We start from the raw sequence: 17,602 nt of genomic DNA on the forward strand, positions 1-17,602 counted from the left end.
CAGCTGATGATTTCCTGCTCCTGCTTTTAAAGACGTGTGCAAATGTCTCGCATTTTCAGGGCGAGCTCCATTGCCTGACCACAAGTATCCAGGGCCACCTCCAGAGGAGCCAGTGTCTCTGCAGTCTATGTCTGGACTGGTCGCTGTCACAGAGAACCTGCTGGAGACCAGAGCCCCTGGGAAGCTGCAGCTGGAGCCTGGGCAGAGGGTCCCAGGGCACCTACACTGGTACCACCCACCCCTGTCCCTGTAACCGCATCCCAGCCCAATGTCATGATCACTTGCCTTTGCAAACAAAGGCAGAACATAAAATCCCCCGGAGATCAGTATAGTAAAACAAGGCAAAACAAAGGAAGGAGGTTAACAACACCAGATATATTTGAAGCCTAAATCTGCAATAAGACTTGTCTTTCACTCTACATCTTTCATTCTATTTTTTATTGCTTAAAACAAAAAAAATGTTCTCAATATTTCCATCATATGGAAACCTACAGCATTCGAAACACTTTATTTTTGTCTTACACAGACCAGGGCCCCAAAAGCTCCCTGCCAATAACTGTCCATGCCACTTCTTACTCTTGGCACAGAGTGAATCCCACTCTGAGGTTTTGGCGACACTTACCTGATGGAGAAAAGCAGGGTAAAAAGCTTCAGTGTAATGTGCCCATTTGGGATGGCCAAATTTGCACTGATCTTATCAGATATCTGTCATCTGTCTTTTTATATGAGAAAATCTGTATTTGTGTGTAGGTACAAGCACAGAAGAATCATAAAATAATAGAATAATGGAATCATAGAATCATGTAGGTCAGAAAAGACCTTTAAGATGATAGAGTCCAGGCATAAACCCAACACTGCCAAGTCCACCACTAAAGCATGTCCCTAAGCCCCATTTCTACATGTCTTTTAAAACCCTCCAGAGATGGTGACTCAACTACTTCCCTGAGCAGCCAGTTCAAATGCCCAAAAATCCTTTTCATGAAGAAATTTTTTCTATTACCCAGTCATTCCCTGGCACAACTTGAGGCCATTTCCTCTTGTTCTATCACTTGTTACCTGGATAAAAGAGACTGACCCACACCTCACTACAACCTCCTTTCAGGTAGTTGCAGAGACCAATAAGGTCTCCCCTCAGCCTCCTTTTCTCCAGGCTAAACAGCTTCAGCTTCCTCAGCCGCTCCCCATCTGACTTGTGCTCCAGACCCTTCATCAACTTTGTTGTCCTTCTCTTAACTGACTCCAACACCTCAAAGTCTTTCTTGCCGTGAGGTGCCCAAAACTGACCCCAGGATTTGAGCTGCAGCCTCACCAGTGGCCAGGACAGGGGAACAATCTCTTCTCTAGTCCTGCTGGTCACACTAGTGCTGATACCAGCCAGGATACCATTGGCCTTTTTTGGCCACCTGAGCACACTGCTGGCTCAGGTTCAGCCGCTGTCGACCAACAGCTCCAGGTCCTTTTCCACTACGCAGCTTTCCAGCTGCTCCTCTCCGAGCCTGTAGTGTTACCTGGTGGTGTTATGACTTTAGTGCAGGACCTGGCACTTGGCTTTGTTGAACCTCAGGCAACTGGCCTCAGCCCATCATTTCATCCAGTCCATATCCCTCTGTAGAGCCTTCCCAGCCTCCAGCAGATCAACACTCCCACCCAACTTGGTGTCATCTGCAAACTTACTAAGGGTGCACTTGATCCCATTGTCCAGATCATTGATAAAGAGATTAAACAGAACTGGCCCCAATACTGAGCCCTGAGGAACACCACTCATGACCAGCCACCAACTGGATCTGACCCTGTTCACAACTCTTCGGGCCCAGCCCTCCAGCCAGTTCCTTACCCAGCAAGGAGTATGCCTGTCCAAGCCATGAGCAGCCAGTATTTTTTTTTATTCTATTTTATTTTATTTTGTTTTATTTTTGAATAAATATGGTATTTAAAATGTATATATGCCTCTATACATGTGTATAAGAATATACACATTATATATAGATATATACGTATGTATAAAACCAGAGAAATTAAATATACATAGCCATTATAACGTACATATAAAATGGATAATGCCTTCTTTAATAAGATCTAATGGAATGAAGAAGTAGATTTGAAATGAGAGTAGAAAGAAAAGTATAAGGATGGGTCGACATCTCCCACTTTACCTGGTGCAGAAGCAGCCCACAGATGTCTGGGGAGGAACTTCAATCAGGTGGGGAGGACATAGACAAGCTGGATCATGCCCAAGGGCTATGTCCTCCCCCAGGAGGCCACTGAGGGGCCCTCAGCACAGATCCTTTCACATACAAAGAAAAGCCCAGTCCTGTGGGCTGGACTGTATGGCCCCCGCATCCCAGCCCAGCCCAGCAGGACGTGCCGTGCGGGAATACTGGGTCAGACTCTGAGCTCTTCTGGGTGCTGCGAGACACAGGCAAACTGTCTGTGAACATGGTAAACCAGGACAAAATGTCAATTTCAGAAGAACATGTGCATGGGGACAATACGGAAAAGACCTGAAGGGGATCTGAAAATAGACAACGTGAAGCAGAAGAAGTCGCCAATAAACCCATAAACCACAAATCGATGTTGAGGTGCAAAAAGAGGCACCTCCCTGGTTGTGTGGGTCTCCCAGCTGCTTGTAAGGCCACTGTGGGGTGCAGGATGGTGATAAATAGGTTTCCTTGTCCTTAGGTTCATAACCTGATTGAATGTTCCAAACTGCGCTGACTGAGTGAGGGGAGAAGTCAGGAGTGTGATGGGACTTGCCCAGGTCCGCCTGAGCCACACCAGCCAAACCCAGTGTGCTGCGTGTGTGGTGTCAAGGGGTGGGGAAGAGGGTGTGGTGGATGTAAATGTCTTGAACACTGTAGGACCTGAGCAGGGTGCATGTGGTGTGGAATAAGGGGTGGAAATTTTACTGGCTGGGATGGAGCTAATTTTCTTGTTCACAGCCTCCACTGATGGTGCCCAGAAGAGCTTTGACAACACTCATGTTGTAGCAGTTGCTGAGCAGCACTGGCACAGCCTCAAGGCCTTTGCTGTTTCTCCCTCTGCCCTAACAGTGTGGAGGCTGCAGGTGGCAAGAGGCTGGAGGGGACGAAGCAAGGAGACCTGACCCCAACTGACCAAAGGGATATTCCACACCATATGATGTCATGGTCAGCAATAGAACTGAGGAGGCAGGTGTGTTCTTCAAAACATCCTTCGCTCAGAGACAGGTTGAGCATATATATCTCCTGCTCTGAGTGATTACTTCTCCACTTATTAAATTGTCTTTATCTTGACCCATGAGATATTCTTTCTTGCTTTTGCCCTTCCAGTTCCCTCCCCCATCCCGCTGCTGGGGATTGAGCAAGTGATTGGGTGGGCGCTGCCAGATGGGGTCACCCCCAACATGTGCACAGAGCAAATAGGTTGTGCGGGTGAGGTCCCTGGTGTCTCAGTAGATCACAGGCCAGGAGCTGACTCAGCGATTGTGTAAGTGGTTGCAGGTCACTGACACCCGAGCAGCTGACAGGCCCAGCGCAGGCACACAGTTTGTGTCACAGCTTGTGAGGTCACTTGTGCCTTTGTGTCTCGCAGGCGAGCAGACAGCAAGTGGGTGGATGTGACGTGGTCAGGTCACTGGTGCCTGAGGAGCTGAAGGCAAGAGGGAGAAACGTGGCTTGGGATGTACTTGTGATGTCAGTCCTGGCTGAATGGCTGATGGGCCAGGACCAGGTTCACGTCCTTACAGGTGCTGGGGAGGTCACCAGGTGTCTGAGTCAGCCACCCCTGAGTAGCTCACAGGCCTGGAGTAGGCCCATGGCATGTGTAGGTGCTTGTAACGTCACTGCTGCCTGAGCAGTGATAGGCCAGGAGCAGACCCATAGATTGTGTAGGTGGTTTTGCAGTCATTGGTGTCTGAATAGCCAATAGGCCAGGAGCAGGCCCATAGTTCATGTAGGTGGTTTTGTGGTCATTGGTGCCTGAAGAGCCAATAGGCCAGGAGCAGACCCATAGTTTGTGTAGGTGGTTTTGTGGTCATTGGTGTCTGAATAGCCAACAGGCCAGGAGCAGGCCCATATCAGACATAGATATTATGACATCACCAGTGGCTGAATAGTAGATGGGCCAGGAACAGACACAAGGCTCGTCTGGGTGCTCGTGATGTCACAAAACCATATTTATACCCCACCCAAATTCAGCTTTTTGGAGCCATTGTCAGCAGAAGTCCATAGAGGGCACACACACGTGTGACAGTGTAACCAATGAGCACACAGTGGTGGCAGTAGAGGTGTGAGGTCACTGTCAGTATAACCAATGAGCACACAGCGGTGGCAGTAGAGGTGTGAGGTCACTGTCAGTATAACCAATGAGCACACAGCACTGGCAGTAGGAGCTGTGACGTCACTGTCAGTATAACCAATGAGCACACAGCGGTGGCAGTAGGAGCTGTGACGTCACTGTCAGTATAACCAATGAGCACACAGCGGTGGCAGTAGGAGCTGTGAGGTCACTGTCAGTATAACCAATGAGCACACAGCACTGGCAGTAGGAGGTGTGAGGTCACTGTCAGTATAACCAATGAGCACACAGCGGTGGCAGCAGGAGCTGTGAGGTCACTGTCAGTGTAACCAATGAGCACACAGCGGTGGCAGTAGGAGCTGTGAGGTCACTGTCAGTATAACCCATGCACACCCAGCACTGGCAGTAGGAGGGTGCAGTGGTCACGTCACCGGTAACACCCCATGGCCATGGAGCTCGGTGCAGACCGTCCATGTGCTGTCACAGGGTCCCCACGAGGTACGGGAGCTGCCCGGCCCCGTGTCTGCGAGGCCGAAGGAGCAGCCCCTGCAGCCCTGGCTGCAGCCGTCGGCGTGGGGGTGGCTCGGGGGCACCGCAGGGATGTGCCCGGGCACGGCGCCCGGAGGAAACCACAGACTTCCTGCCCGGGCGCCGCGGGGGGAGCGCGGGGGCTGTGGTTTGTGCACCTGCAGGCTGCAGCTCTGATCCACCCGTGGGGAATAACGGCCCCTCGGTGACACACTGACAGGCAGGGACGCATCTGAGCCCCTGGGCTGCACGTCTGCTGCCAGGACAGGGACGTGTCCCAGCTCCAGCTCCTGCGAGGGACCTTCCGTGGGCTCTCCAGGGAGCGGTGGGTGAGCCAGCGCTCCTGGGATGGGGCTCTGCCCTGGGCTAAGGCCCTTTCCCAGCTGCTGCTCCCAGCACTGTGGGGTCTGTCACAGGGGCCGTTTCCTTCCCTTCCTGACACAGCCCTGGTGCAGTCCCAGCCCCATGGGTCTTATAGCACAGGAGTGTTTGGACGCTCCCTACCTCGAGCTCTTGGATAGCCTGTCACAGGACATGCTCGGTGCTCCTGGTCCCCACCACAGGGCTCAAGGAATAAAAAACCAGTTTGCCCCACTACAACTAGCCCTGTCCTGTGACGTTCCACCAGCACAGTGATGTGACACCTGCAGCGGAGCCGTCCCTCATATATGGTCATGAATGGCGCTGGAGAAGTTCATTGGCAGACTGGGCTGTGTCGGAGGGGAGATAGCTCCCGATAATGTCTAAAAAGGCGCTGCTGCTTCGATTGGCTCCTCCTGTAGCTGGGGGCATCTGCAGAGATATATTGCCCTCCCATCATCATTGTTCCGAGTCCCTGGAGCTGTGGCAGGGAGTGCGGCACAGAGGGATGCGCCATCAGGGCAGGAGGCTCAGGATGGGCACAGAGGGACTCCTGTCCCCTCAGACGCTGTGGCTGCTCCTCTGGGTACAGCTGTGCAGGGGTAAGTGCTGACTCCCTTGTCCCACCGCCCAGGGCCAGCGGGTACCAGTGTGGTCATGGGGATCTGTCTGGGAATGGGGTTTCTTTGCAGGTGCTACTGAGACAAGGGGCAGAAGGTGCTCAGATCCATGGAGCCTGTGCCCTTCCCTGTGCCTGTCTTGGTGGGAGAGAGTATCTCCCTTTCCATGGCTCCAGTGTTCAGGGCAGCCTGTGCCTGGCTGGATTCACAGACACCCTGTCCTGGGGTACCATTTTGGGCCCCCTTGTTCCCAGCACTCTGCCTCTGGAGCCAGTGGTGGCCTCACTGGTGATGGCAGCACCCAGAGATCCCCAGGCCACTGCCAGCCTCTGGGGTGCCCCAGAGGGTTTGTGTGCTGCTCAGCGCCCCTTGTTCCAGGGAAGCCCTCACCCCATGAGAGCAGTTTGTGCCCTGCAGAGGGAAGAGGACGGGGACATCTGCAGTAGGGAGACGTCCTTCCTGGGTGGTTCGCAGAGGAAGCTGCAGCCCTGGATACACAGGGCTGTTCAGAGGGTGCTGGTCTGAGGGGCAGCAGGTGCCCAGTGCAGGGTTGGGCAGTGTGTGGGTGGGCATGGGTGGGAGGCAGGTGGCTTTTGGGTGGGAAGAGGTGCCTTATGTGGTGGGATGGAGAATGACCCAGCAGTGCTGGATGTGGGCACCCCCAGCCTTGCACAGCTGCGGGGACAGAAGGAACCCTGGCACTGCTCTGGGGACAGCCTGGAGGGGAGGGGGCTCCCACCCTGGTACATCTGATTCAGTGCAGGCAGGAGGTTCCCCCAGACCTGCAGCACTGGGGCTCGGTGCTCTCCTGACTCATCCCGTGTTGGTGTTTGAAGGTGCTGCGGAGGTGAGGCTGGCGGATGGCGGCAGGCGCTGTGCTGGGAGAGTGGAGGTGAAACACCAGGGACAGTGGGGGACCGTGTGTGGTCGCTACTGGAGTATGAACAATGCAGAAGTGGTTTGTAAGCAGCTGGGCTGTGGGTCTGCTGTTGGATCTCCTCAGTATGGACACTTTAGGGCAGGATCTGGCCCCGTTTGGATGGATGACGTCGGCTGTAATGGCACTGAATCTACCCTGTCTGACTGCAAACATGCAGGATGGGGTGGACACAACTGTGTTCACATCCTTGACGCTGGAGTGACATGTTCAGGTAAGGGGTCAGCCTGTTCCCACCTTTGGGGCTCGGATATGGGAAGGGACATGACTGTGCCCTCAGGGAACAAAAAGCATAAGCCAGAGAATGTGGCAGTGATGCTGGTCCAACTGCTGAGCTGGGACTTTCATTGCTCATGTTCCCAGTCCCTGGGAAAGCCCAGAAGGAACCTACCCCAAGGTGAACTAACCCTGCCACAGTGTCTCAGCCCCACCCCAGTTGGTGTCTTGGGCTGCACGTGAATCCTCCATTCTGCCGTGGAGTGTCTGCTGGTCTCTGGACATCCCTGGGGAAAGCTGTGACAGCCCTGTGGGGACAGGATCCCATGCAGGCAGTGCTCAGACCCTCCTGCCTGCCCACAGCTCCCCACACTAACCCATGAAACTGGGTCTTTGCCAGCACTTACTGACTCTCGTCCGTGCTGCTGTCACCCTCTGAGGCAGCTTGAGGCCAGGGGGACATGCGGGTCTCCTGTCCCCTGCCTGGCCATTGGCCTGGGACCTGTGCACCCCTGGGCAGAACACGGTGTCCCTGGATGAGAACATCCCCCTGGAGCAGGCAGGGGAGGGCTCTGGAAAGCCCTAGCCATGATAACAGGTGCTCCAGTTCTGTGCTCTGGGACATCTCCCACCTAAAAGGAACCTCCCAACACTCCAGGAACAGTCCTGGGAGCAGAGTGAGCTTCTGGTTGCACCCAGATGATGATGGTTCTGCCTGGCCCAAGCTCTGCAGGGGCTGAGCAGCTGCGGCTTCGTCATCATCTGGGCCAATTCTCCTGGACCCCAACTGCTCACAGGGCTGCGGTGCTGGGGGGACCGTGCCAGGCAGCACAGAGGAGCTTGTGTGGGAGCCCTTTGTGTGAGCAGCACGTGTGGCTGTGAGTGTGTGGCAGACACACACCTCGGGTGCTCTGGTGGTGTAGACAAGGGGAGGAGGAGTCTTGGATGTGTTTCTGGCACCAGCCCTTCCCCAACAGCTTCCTCTGGGATGTGCAATGGGCACTTTGGCCACGGCTTGCTTGGGGGTGATGTGGAACGTGGGCATGTAACTGCCAGAGGGCTCTGGAAACTCTCAGGTTGTTTGGTGTTTTTTTTTCCAGAATTTGTCCGTCTGGTAGGATGGAAGAGCCGCTGCTCAGGACGTGTGGAGATTCGTGATGGGGACCAGTGGAAAACTGTTTGCGATTCCCACTTTGGCCCCAAAGCTGCTGAGGTGGTCTGCAGGGAGCTGCAGTGTGGCGTGGCCCCGCCTGTGTCTGGAGGAGGTCACTTTGGAGAAGGGGTTGGTCCCATGTGGGATGGAGAGCTGCGGTGTGTGGGTAACGAGTCCCTCCTGTCCTCCTGCCCCACGGGGTCCTCCCGGGACCAGGCCTGCACCCAGATGAACAGCGCTGCTGTCAACTGCACAAGTAAGAACTCAGCTTGGGGAGCTGAACCCTGGGGTGAGCTCCAGCCTGCGGAGGGGACAGTTTGTGATTGTGGAGACAAGGGAACTGGGGCATCTGTTCCCACAGGCTGGCAGAGGCGTAACCTTCCTGGGACCATAGACAAGGGCAGGGCTGGGCTGATGCCCAAGGACAAAGAGGGGCCATGGGCTGGGAGGGCTCCCTGGGATCAACGTGTTGCTCCACCGCGGATACACAAAGGGCTGAGATGATGATCTGGGAGGTGCCCAGGGCAGACTGTGGCCCGGGGGAGCTGGGGGACCTGGGAGAAACAGCAGCAGGTGCTTGGGGATCCCTTGGGACAGGTCTCTTCCCAGGGTGCTGGCCTGGGAGGAGTGGGTGCACTAGTTGGGTCTGGGCCAGGGTCAGGTTGAAGGGTCTTTAAGGGTAGAAGGAAGTGCTGAAAACTTTGGGGCCATAAATGACCCAGCAGGGCTGGATCTGGTCACTCCAGCCTTGCACAGCCTGTGAGGATACAAGGGACCTCTGCACCATATTGGGGGCAGTCTGGAGGGGAGGGGACGCCCACCCTGACACCCACAGCGTTGGTGCGTGAGGCTGATCTGACTGATCCTGTGTCAGTGTTTCAAGGTGCTGTGGAGGTGAGGCTGGTGGACGGCGGCAGGCACTGTGCTGGGAGAGTGGAGGTGAAACAGCATGAACAGTGGGGGACTGTGTGTGGTGACCACTGGGACATGAATGATGCAGCAGTGGTTTGTAAGCAGCTGGGCTGTGGGTCTGCTGTTGGAGCTCCTCAGTACGGGCACTTTGGGGCAGGATCTGGCCCCATTTGGATGGATAATGTCGGCTGTAAAGGCACCGAATCTGCCCTGTCTGACTGCAAACATGCAGGATGGGGTGAACATAACTGTGTTCACAATGAGGATGCTGGAGTGACATGTTCAGGTAAGCGGTCAGCCTGTTCCCACCTTTGGGGCATGGGGGAGGGGACCCGGCTGTGCCACAGGGTGCAACAAAAATGTTGGATCTGGGCCCAATGTGGCCAATCATGCTCCTGAGCTGGGGCTGTCATTGCTGGTGTAACTGGTCCCTGGGGAAAGCTGTGACATCCCTGTGGGTACAGGACCCCACGCAGGCAGTGCTGACCAGCTTCCCAACCCCTCCTGCCTGCCCACAGCTCCCCACCCTGACCCATGAAACAGGGTCTTTGCCAGCACTTACTGACTCTCGTCCATGCTGCTGTCACCCTCTGAGGCAGCGTGAGGCCAGGGGGACATGCGGGTCTCCTGCCGCCTGCCTGGCCATTGGCCTGGGACCTGTGCACCCCTGGGCAGAGCACGGTGTCCCTGGATGAGAACATCCCCCTCGAGCAGGCAGGGGAGGGCTCTGGAAAGCCCCAGCCATGATAACAGCTGCTCCACTTCTGTGCTCTGGGACATCTCCCACCTAAAATGGAACCTCCCAACACCCAGGAACACTCCTGGGATCAGAAGGAGCTTCTGTTTGTACCCAGGTGATGATGGTCCTGCCTGGCCCAAGCTCTGCAGGGGCTGAGCAGCTGCGGCTTCATCATCATCTGGGCCAGTTCTCCTGGACCCCAACTGCTCACAGGGCTGCAGTGCTGGGGAGACCGTGCCAGGCAGCACAGAGGAGCTTGTGTGGGAGCCCTTTGTGTGAGCAGCACGTGTGGCTGTGAGTGTGTGGCAGACACACACCTCGGGTGCTCTGGTGGTGTAGACAAGGGGAGGAGGAGTCTGGGATGGTTTTGTGTCACCAAGACTCCCCAAACAGCTTCCTCTGGAATGTGGAATGGGCACTTTGGCCATGGCTTGCTTGGAGGTGATGTGGGACGAGGGCATGTAACTGCCAGAGGGCTTAGGTACTCCCAGGTTGTTTGGTGGGGTTTTTTCCAGGATTTGTCCATCTGGTAGGATGGAAGAGCCACTGCTCAGGACATGTGGAGATCCGTGATGGGGACCAGTGGAAAACTGTTTGCGATTCCCACTTTGGCCCCAAAGCTGCTGACGTGGTCTGCAGGGAGCTGCAGTGCGGTCTGGCCCTGCCTGTGTTTGGAGGAGGTCACTTTGGAGAAGGGGTTGGTCCCATGTGGGATGGAGAGCTGCAGTGTGTGGGGAATGAGTCCCTCCTGTCCTCCTGCCCCACGGGGTCCTCCCGGGACCAGGCCTGCACCCAGATGAACAGCGCTGCTGTCAGCTGCACACGTAAGGACTCAGGGTGGGGTGTTGAACACTGAGGCTGTGCCAGGGGTCTGGGAACAGAGGAAGAACCAGGCTGGGTGGGTGTAGGACAGGAAGGATCATTGTACTGTCTACAGCATGAAAACCATGCACAAGAAGAAAGGCATCTCTCCCTTTGGACTCTCCACTGGCTACCGAGGCTACAAAAGCACCAACCCACCCTCTCTCCTCCTCTGTCCCCAGAGTACACAGCGTTCAGGCTGGTGAACGGCAGCACAGCGTGTGCAGGGAGGGTGGAGGTCCAGGTGCTGGGGACCTGGGGGACCCTCTGTGCCTCCCGCTGGGATCTCTCAGATGCCCATGTTCTGTGTCATCAACTCCACTGTGGGTTTGCTGAGTCCATTCCTGGAGGAGAGTATTTTGGGAGAGAAACCGGCCCTGTCTGGAGAGACTCGTTCCACTGTGACGGGACTGAAGCCCACCTGGGACAGTGCCCAGTGACCACCCTGGGGGCCTCCCCATGCTCCCACGGGAACAACGCTGCTGTCATTTGCTCAGGTGAGTGCTGGGAAAATGGTGCATTAGCTCCAATTCCCTTTGTGGGAGACATGGCCACCCAAAGCTGGGTCCCATGGCAGCACCAGGCTGAATTTCTCCCTGGAGGATCCCTGGGGGGCTTTCCCTGGTCAGACTGACCGCTCTGCTCTGGGAGAGCTGAGGTCTGAACAGAGGCAGACACCTGTCCCCAGGGCAGCGCCTCAGGCCCCAGCACCACTGCCAGGCCTGTGTTCCATAGCATGAGCCCAGGACAGGTCGGTGGGGCTCTGCTCCATCCCTGTGGCTGCAGACAGCCACATCCCATCCCCACAGAGAGCCCTGCAGAGCCTCATCCCACCACCCAGCAGCAGCAGACCTGGGTGTGAGCTGCAGACAGGGCCTGGGCTTTGCCCTGGCTTCTCGTCAGCACAGGGCTCAATCTTGTCCTGTCTGGTCGGACAATCCCCCCTTGCCCTCCTCCCTGGAGGCTGCCGTGCTGCCCGGTGCCGCTGATGGCTGTGGCTCCTCTGCTGTCCCCAGGCCCAGCCGACTCTGCGTCCCTGCGGCTGGTGGGCGGAGGGAGCCGGTGCGACGGGCGAGTGGAGATCTTCCAGCGCGGGACATGGGGCAGAGTCCTGGACGACCAGTGGGACGTGCAGGAGGCCAGCGTGGTGTGCCGGCAGCTGCGGTGTGGAGAGGCAGAAAAAGCCTACAACCCCCCAAAGCCTGAGCGAGGGACGGGCCCCGTGGGGCTGCGAGGGGTCCGGTGCGCAGGGCACGAGGTCAGCCTGACCCTCTGCAACACCTCCCTGCCCGGGAGTGTGCTGTTGGGAAGGGTTGTGGAGGACGTGGGAGTCATTTGCTGGGGTGAGCGGTGCTGCACGAGCCCCGAGATGATGGAGTGGGGGGGCAGCCACCCCCTGACAGCACCTGGGGTTTCTCCCCACTGCAGGGAGCCGGCGGGTCCGGCTGGTGAACGGGTCCGGGCGCTGCGCAGGGAGAGTGGAGATCTACTACCAGGGCAGCTGGGGGACCGTCTGTGACGATGGCTGGGACCTGTCTGATGCCGCCGTCATTTGCCACCAGCTGGGCTGCGGAGGGCCGGTGGAGGCGGCCGGCTCCGCTCAGTTCGGGGAAGGCTCCGGGCAGATCTGGCTGGACGGTGTGAACTGCTCTGGGTCTGAAGCTGCCCTCTGGGACTGTGCTGCCGGGCCCTGGGGGCAGCACGACTGCGGGCACAAAGAGGACGCGGGCGTCATCTGCTCAGGTCTGTGCTGGGAGATGTGCTGGGATCCTGGCTCTTGGAGAGGCCGGGATGCAGGGAAAGCCGGGCATGGCCAAGGCTGTCCCTGGCTGAGCCCCTGCCTGAGCCCGGCCTATGGACACCCATGCATGGGTGCCCTCAGTCCCACTGGGGTCCCTGGGGAGCTCAGCTGTCCCCCAGGGTGAGTGGGGAGAGCAGGGGAGTGTGTCCACCAGGGACTTCTCTCTGCCCTGGCTGCAAGGGGGACTTGCTGGCCCTGCCCTGCCTGCCTGGGGGCCTGGGGAGTGCAGAGGTGTCCTGGCTCCCACAGCCCCAGACCAGCCTGTTCCTCTTGCTGCCTTTCCTCCCAGAGTTCGTGGCCCTGAGGCTGGAGAACAGTGACGGCTGCTCTGGGCGCCTGCAGGTTTTCTACAACGGGACGTGGGGGAGTGTTTGCTCCAACTTGATGACTCCTGACATCGTGTCGCTGGCGTGCAAGGAGCTGGGCTGTGTGGGGACGGAGGATCCCTGGAAACAGATCTGCCCTATGGCAGGGTGTCTGGCCCTGCCTGGCTGGATTATGTGCAGTGTGGGGAGAAAAACATCTCTTTTTGGCAGTGTCCCTCTGCTCCCTGGGACCCACAGTCATGCGATGACCTGCGAGATGAGACCCACATCACCTGCAATGGTAATTCTGAGCCACTCGGGTCCGGTGTCACCCCAGCTTCTGCTCCCCTCTGGGCACAGCCAAATGCAGAGAAAGAGCTTGGAGGGGTTTTCATTTCCATGTCAGACTCTTCTGCTGCTGGTGGCACAAACGTGACCACAGTTCTCAGAGCTCCACATGTCCAGGAGTACTTGCCACCCAGCAGTGCCTGAGGGAGGCAGTGACATCTCCAAGTGAGGTCTCAGCAGAGACCAGATGGGGTTCAGAGGAGCCTCCCCTCCATGGACACCCCCTGCTGCTCTGTGACCAAGATGGCACACACAGGCACGAGCAGAGCTCAGCCCCGCTCTCTTCTGCACAATCCCCGAGCCAGCCCCTTCACCACAGTGTTTCCTTCTTCAGGGAGACGCCCAGAAATGCCCCCAGAGCCTTTGGCCCCGTGCCCCAACTCCACCAGCTGCACAGGTAGGGAGCTGCTCCTCTGTGTGCTCCTCTTGCCTGGCAGGGCTCTGCTGTCTGAGTGCCATGGCAGCTCTTTGCCTTCTCCAGACAGGGAGAAGATCCGTGCCGTGGGAGGCGAGGACGGGTGCTCGGGCAGAGTGGAGCTCTGGCATCACGGCTCCTGGGGGACAGTGTGCGATGACTCCTGGGACATGCGGGATGCCCAGGTGGCGTGCAGGCAGCTGGGCTGTGGCCCCGCGGTGTCTGCCCTGCGTGAGGCTGCTTTTGGGGTGGGGCAAGGCCCCATCTGGCTGGAGCGGGTGGAGTGCCGGGGGACGGAGTCGTCTCTGCAGGACTGCTGGGCCCGGCCTGGGGACGGACGTGCTTGCCGGCATAAGGAAGATGCTGCCGTGCGCTGCTCGGGTGAGCTGGGGCTGGGACCCCTTGCTCGGGTATTGGCAGGGAGCTGGGGAAGGCCTTTCACCCGCTTGGTCCTGGCACAGCCCCTGAGCTCCCGAGAGCAGGAATGTTCCTGTGGGGTGCAGCAGCCTGGTGCCACGCAGGGAGCAGCCTCGGTGGAACTGGATGTCCTTGGGCCACTGCCCGTGGGGCCCTGCAGCTCCAGGGCCATCCCCTGGGCTGCCTGTGCCACCCTGCCTGCCACCCAGAGCAGAGGCCACGGGCCCTGTCCTGGGTCCCTTTCTAGCACTACAGGAGGGGCAATTTGGCTGGGATGTGTCAGGGACACCTACAGACACACATGGGTGTGTTGGAGGGGAGGCTCCCTGGTACGTGCACTCCCACCCTCTCAGCCCGGATCTCCTTTTCCTCCTCTGCAGCTGCACCCAGGACAGCAGCATCCCCACCCCAAGCAGGTAACTTGTCCTCCCCCCAGGGCTGGGTATCCCAGGGCCAGACTCTGACCCACAGTTGGGTGGAAGGGGCTCCTTGCTGGAGTGTGAAACTCCCAGGAGGAGGCACTGGGGTGTTTGTGTGGGGGTTGAGGAGGGCTGTAATTCACTCAGCAGGGTGGAAGCTTCTCCATCACTCCCCCCCAGTGCCCTCCACTCCCTGCTGCCTTGTGTGATGGGGGTCAGGACTGGTGCTGCCTCCACCTCTCCCAAGGCTGGTGCTGTTCTTCCATGTTCTTGCCCATGCAGATCCCACCCGGGGCCATCCGGCTGTCAATGGGAGGATCTCAGTGCCCGTCATCATCTGCATCATCCTGGGGGCCCTTCTCTGCCTGCTCCTGGCCCTGCTGGCCGGGCAAGTGCTCAGAGCCAGGGCTGGGCGCAGAGGTGGGTCCTTCCACAGAGGTCCCAGTGATGCCTCCTGGAAGGGCTGTGGGTGCTGCGGGGGGTCAGTAAGGGGCACACGCAGAGCTGAGGGGATGAGACTGTGTGCTGCCACCTGTTCCACGCACCTCATTGACTGTCTGGCCATCGGGCACCAGCAGCAAGGGGTGGAGAGAGCCCAGAGGTGGTGGGAGCAAGAGATGGGGCAAGGAGAGAAATGGCAGAGCAGGACCAGGGAAGATGTTATCCTGGGGGAAATGTTATCCTAGGGGAGATGTGATCCTGTGGGAAATGTTATCCTGGGGGATATGTTATCCTGGTGGAGATGGCCAAGGCTGGCAGTGCTCTGGGTAGTGCTGGAGGGTGCCCTGGGGCAAACAAGAAGACAGGAGGAACACAGAGCAGCAGGGCCCATCTCCACAGTGTCAGGCTCCAGGCTGACCCTCCGCCCAGCCCTGCCTGCCCTTGGTAAGGCTGGGGCCCTACTATGGACTCATGGGGCAGACAGGGGTCAGCTCCAGGTGGAGAGGAAACATGTGAGCTGCTCTGGGGTCAGACAAGGGGGTATGACCCAGGGGCCAGAGGGCCTTGGGCGCTGTCTCCAAGGGTGTGATGCTGCCCCAGATCATCTCCACAGTGATGTGGCCCTCACTGGGGATGTGGCAGCTGTTCCTGGACAGCACAGTGGGGCTGTGCTGTTGGAGCAGTCCTGGGCTGGGCCAAGGAACAGGTCTGGGGGAGCACAGTGGGGTCCCATCGCCCCTCTGCCTGTCCCTGTGCCAGCTCTACCTCTGTCCCCAGGCTCCAGGACAGCCCAGGAGCTCTTCCCCGAGGCCGTGTATGAGGAGATCGGTTACAGCCCAGTGCAGGAGAAGCAGGCGAGGTTTGGTCACTCAGGTGGGTGTGGGCACATCTGCAGGACCCTTTCCCCTGGCCCCACCCCAGGGCTGACCCTCTGAAGCCCCCAGCCCATGGTCCCTGCAGCGCTGGGGCTGTGTGGTCTGTGGGGAGAGCACCCAGGTCCTGGGCCCAGGAGAGGAGCTGCCTCCCAACCAGCTTTGCTGATCGCAGCTGGACAGCCCCTCTCTTCCTGCCCCTGTACCCCACTTGACCAGTGAGGGATGAGCTGTCCTGGGGCAGCTCTGGGAGCACCTTTGAGACAGAGCTTGTCCCAGGGGAGCAGGGTGAATTCCCAGCCCTCCTCCCCATGCAGCCCCAGCTCTGTGGGTCGCCCTTCCCCAGCAGCACTGGCCACGAACCAGGTCAGTGGGCTCGCTCCATAACACCTGCTGCGCATCTCTCCAGGCTCCTCTTCAGAGCAGTCCCTGACCCGGCTGCAGCCCTACCCTGGGTACCGTGAGGAGGAGGATGGTCTGGGATCAGCACCAGGTAACGAAGCAGGAAGGGGCTGATCTGCCTGCAGACAAATGTTGGACAGAGGTGTCACTGAGTCTCACTGTCAGATGGAGAGGACCTGAGGGTCTCCTGTGCTGCTGCCAACACCAGTGCCTCCCATCCTCTGCAGGATGTATCTTCTTACTGTCACCAGCTCTCCTCTCTTTTCAGATGTTCTTGTTCTGCATGGGGATGGACCAGAAGATGGCTATGATGATGCCAGGGAGGTTTCTCACCCTGAGGAAGATGATGCCCCTGGACAGGGAGCTTGGGAAATGCCCAGGGTGCCAGAGGAGGGAGCAGGACCCAGGGATGCACCCAGAGGTGAGAGGGAAATTCAGCGCTGCTGGTTCCTGGGGTGCCATCCCTGCTCACACCCTAGTTGCTGCTGTACTGAGACATAAACCTCTTGGGAAGGGGAATCCTGCCCCACGAGTTTCCCATGGAGGGACTGGAGTGTGGAAGAAGGAGCTGAGTGTGGTGAGGAGCAGGGAGGAAGGTGGTGCACAGACCCCATGGGGTGAACTGCAATGTCCTGCATTGCTGCTTGCAGGGGGCAGCCTGTGCTCCCAGAGAAGTGCCGGGGTCCCTGGAGCTGAAGGAGACACCTCGTCCGTGTCCCCGGGGAGCATGGGCTATGATGATGCTGAAGAGATCTCTCTGGCACATCCTTGTGAGGACACAAAGGCTGTGACAGAGCTGGGTGCACAGCAATCCCTGAGCCCCCGGCCAGGAGAGCCCATCCCTGCTGTGCAGGTGGGTGCAGCCGGGAGGGAGGAGGGGTCTGTGCAGCTGGGAGAGCCGTAAGCACCAGGGAACCGTCTCCCTTTGCCCATGGGCAGATGAAACAGCCCAGAGTTTCCTCCATTTTTTCCCTGTTTTTACACTGTGCATCATATTTGTTCCTATTAAAAATCTTGGTGGACTTTGACTTGGAGCTGGTTCGTGTCTGCCCAGGCATCAGGAAATCTTCCTGAGTTTGATCAGATCAGGGGCAGCAGAGAACAAAGACATGGCAGTGGGGAAGGGGTTTGTCTCAGGGACAACAGGTTTGAGGTCAGGCTGTGGGGCTACAGAGCGCGTGGTCCCTGTGACAGAGACGTTTCCATCCTGCTTTGCCACAGGCAGTTTCTAGTCAAAATGGCTCTCTAATAGGTGCCATGATGCACCCCAGTGCCCATTTCTTCACCCCGAGATCTCCCAGCTGCTCTTTCCCCCAGGCCCTGCCTGGGCCAGGCTGGTCCCACAGCGCAGAGGCCATGACAGAGCTGCCAATCAGGGTAAGTCCTGGGCTGTGACCCCGCAGAATTGAACCCTAAGGTGGTCAAGGTGCCCTTTAAACTCCAGATGGCTGCAAAGGTGATGATGGCCCACAGATCTCCTCCCGCAATGGTCAGGAGGCACATGGGTCCCCAAAGCCCGTCCTCATCAATGACTCTCCTGTTCTTGCTCAGCAACAACCTAGAAGGACTCTTTTGGAGCAG

The 17,602-nt window shown here is 58.0% G+C and overlaps 1 pseudogene; it reads left to right on the top strand.

The window, feature by feature from the left end:
- Window positions 1-5,698: 5,698 nt before the first annotated feature.
- LOC135999578 (scavenger receptor cysteine-rich type 1 protein M130-like) lies at window positions 5,699-16,925 on the top strand (annotated as a pseudogene).
- The last annotated feature ends 677 nt before the right edge of the window (window positions 16,926-17,602 follow it).

Source organism: Caloenas nicobarica, chromosome 29 (genome assembly GCF_036013445.1).
Source record: "Caloenas nicobarica isolate bCalNic1 chromosome 29, bCalNic1.hap1, whole genome shotgun sequence".
Taxonomy (NCBI): Eukaryota; Metazoa; Chordata; class Aves; order Columbiformes; family Columbidae; genus Caloenas; species Caloenas nicobarica.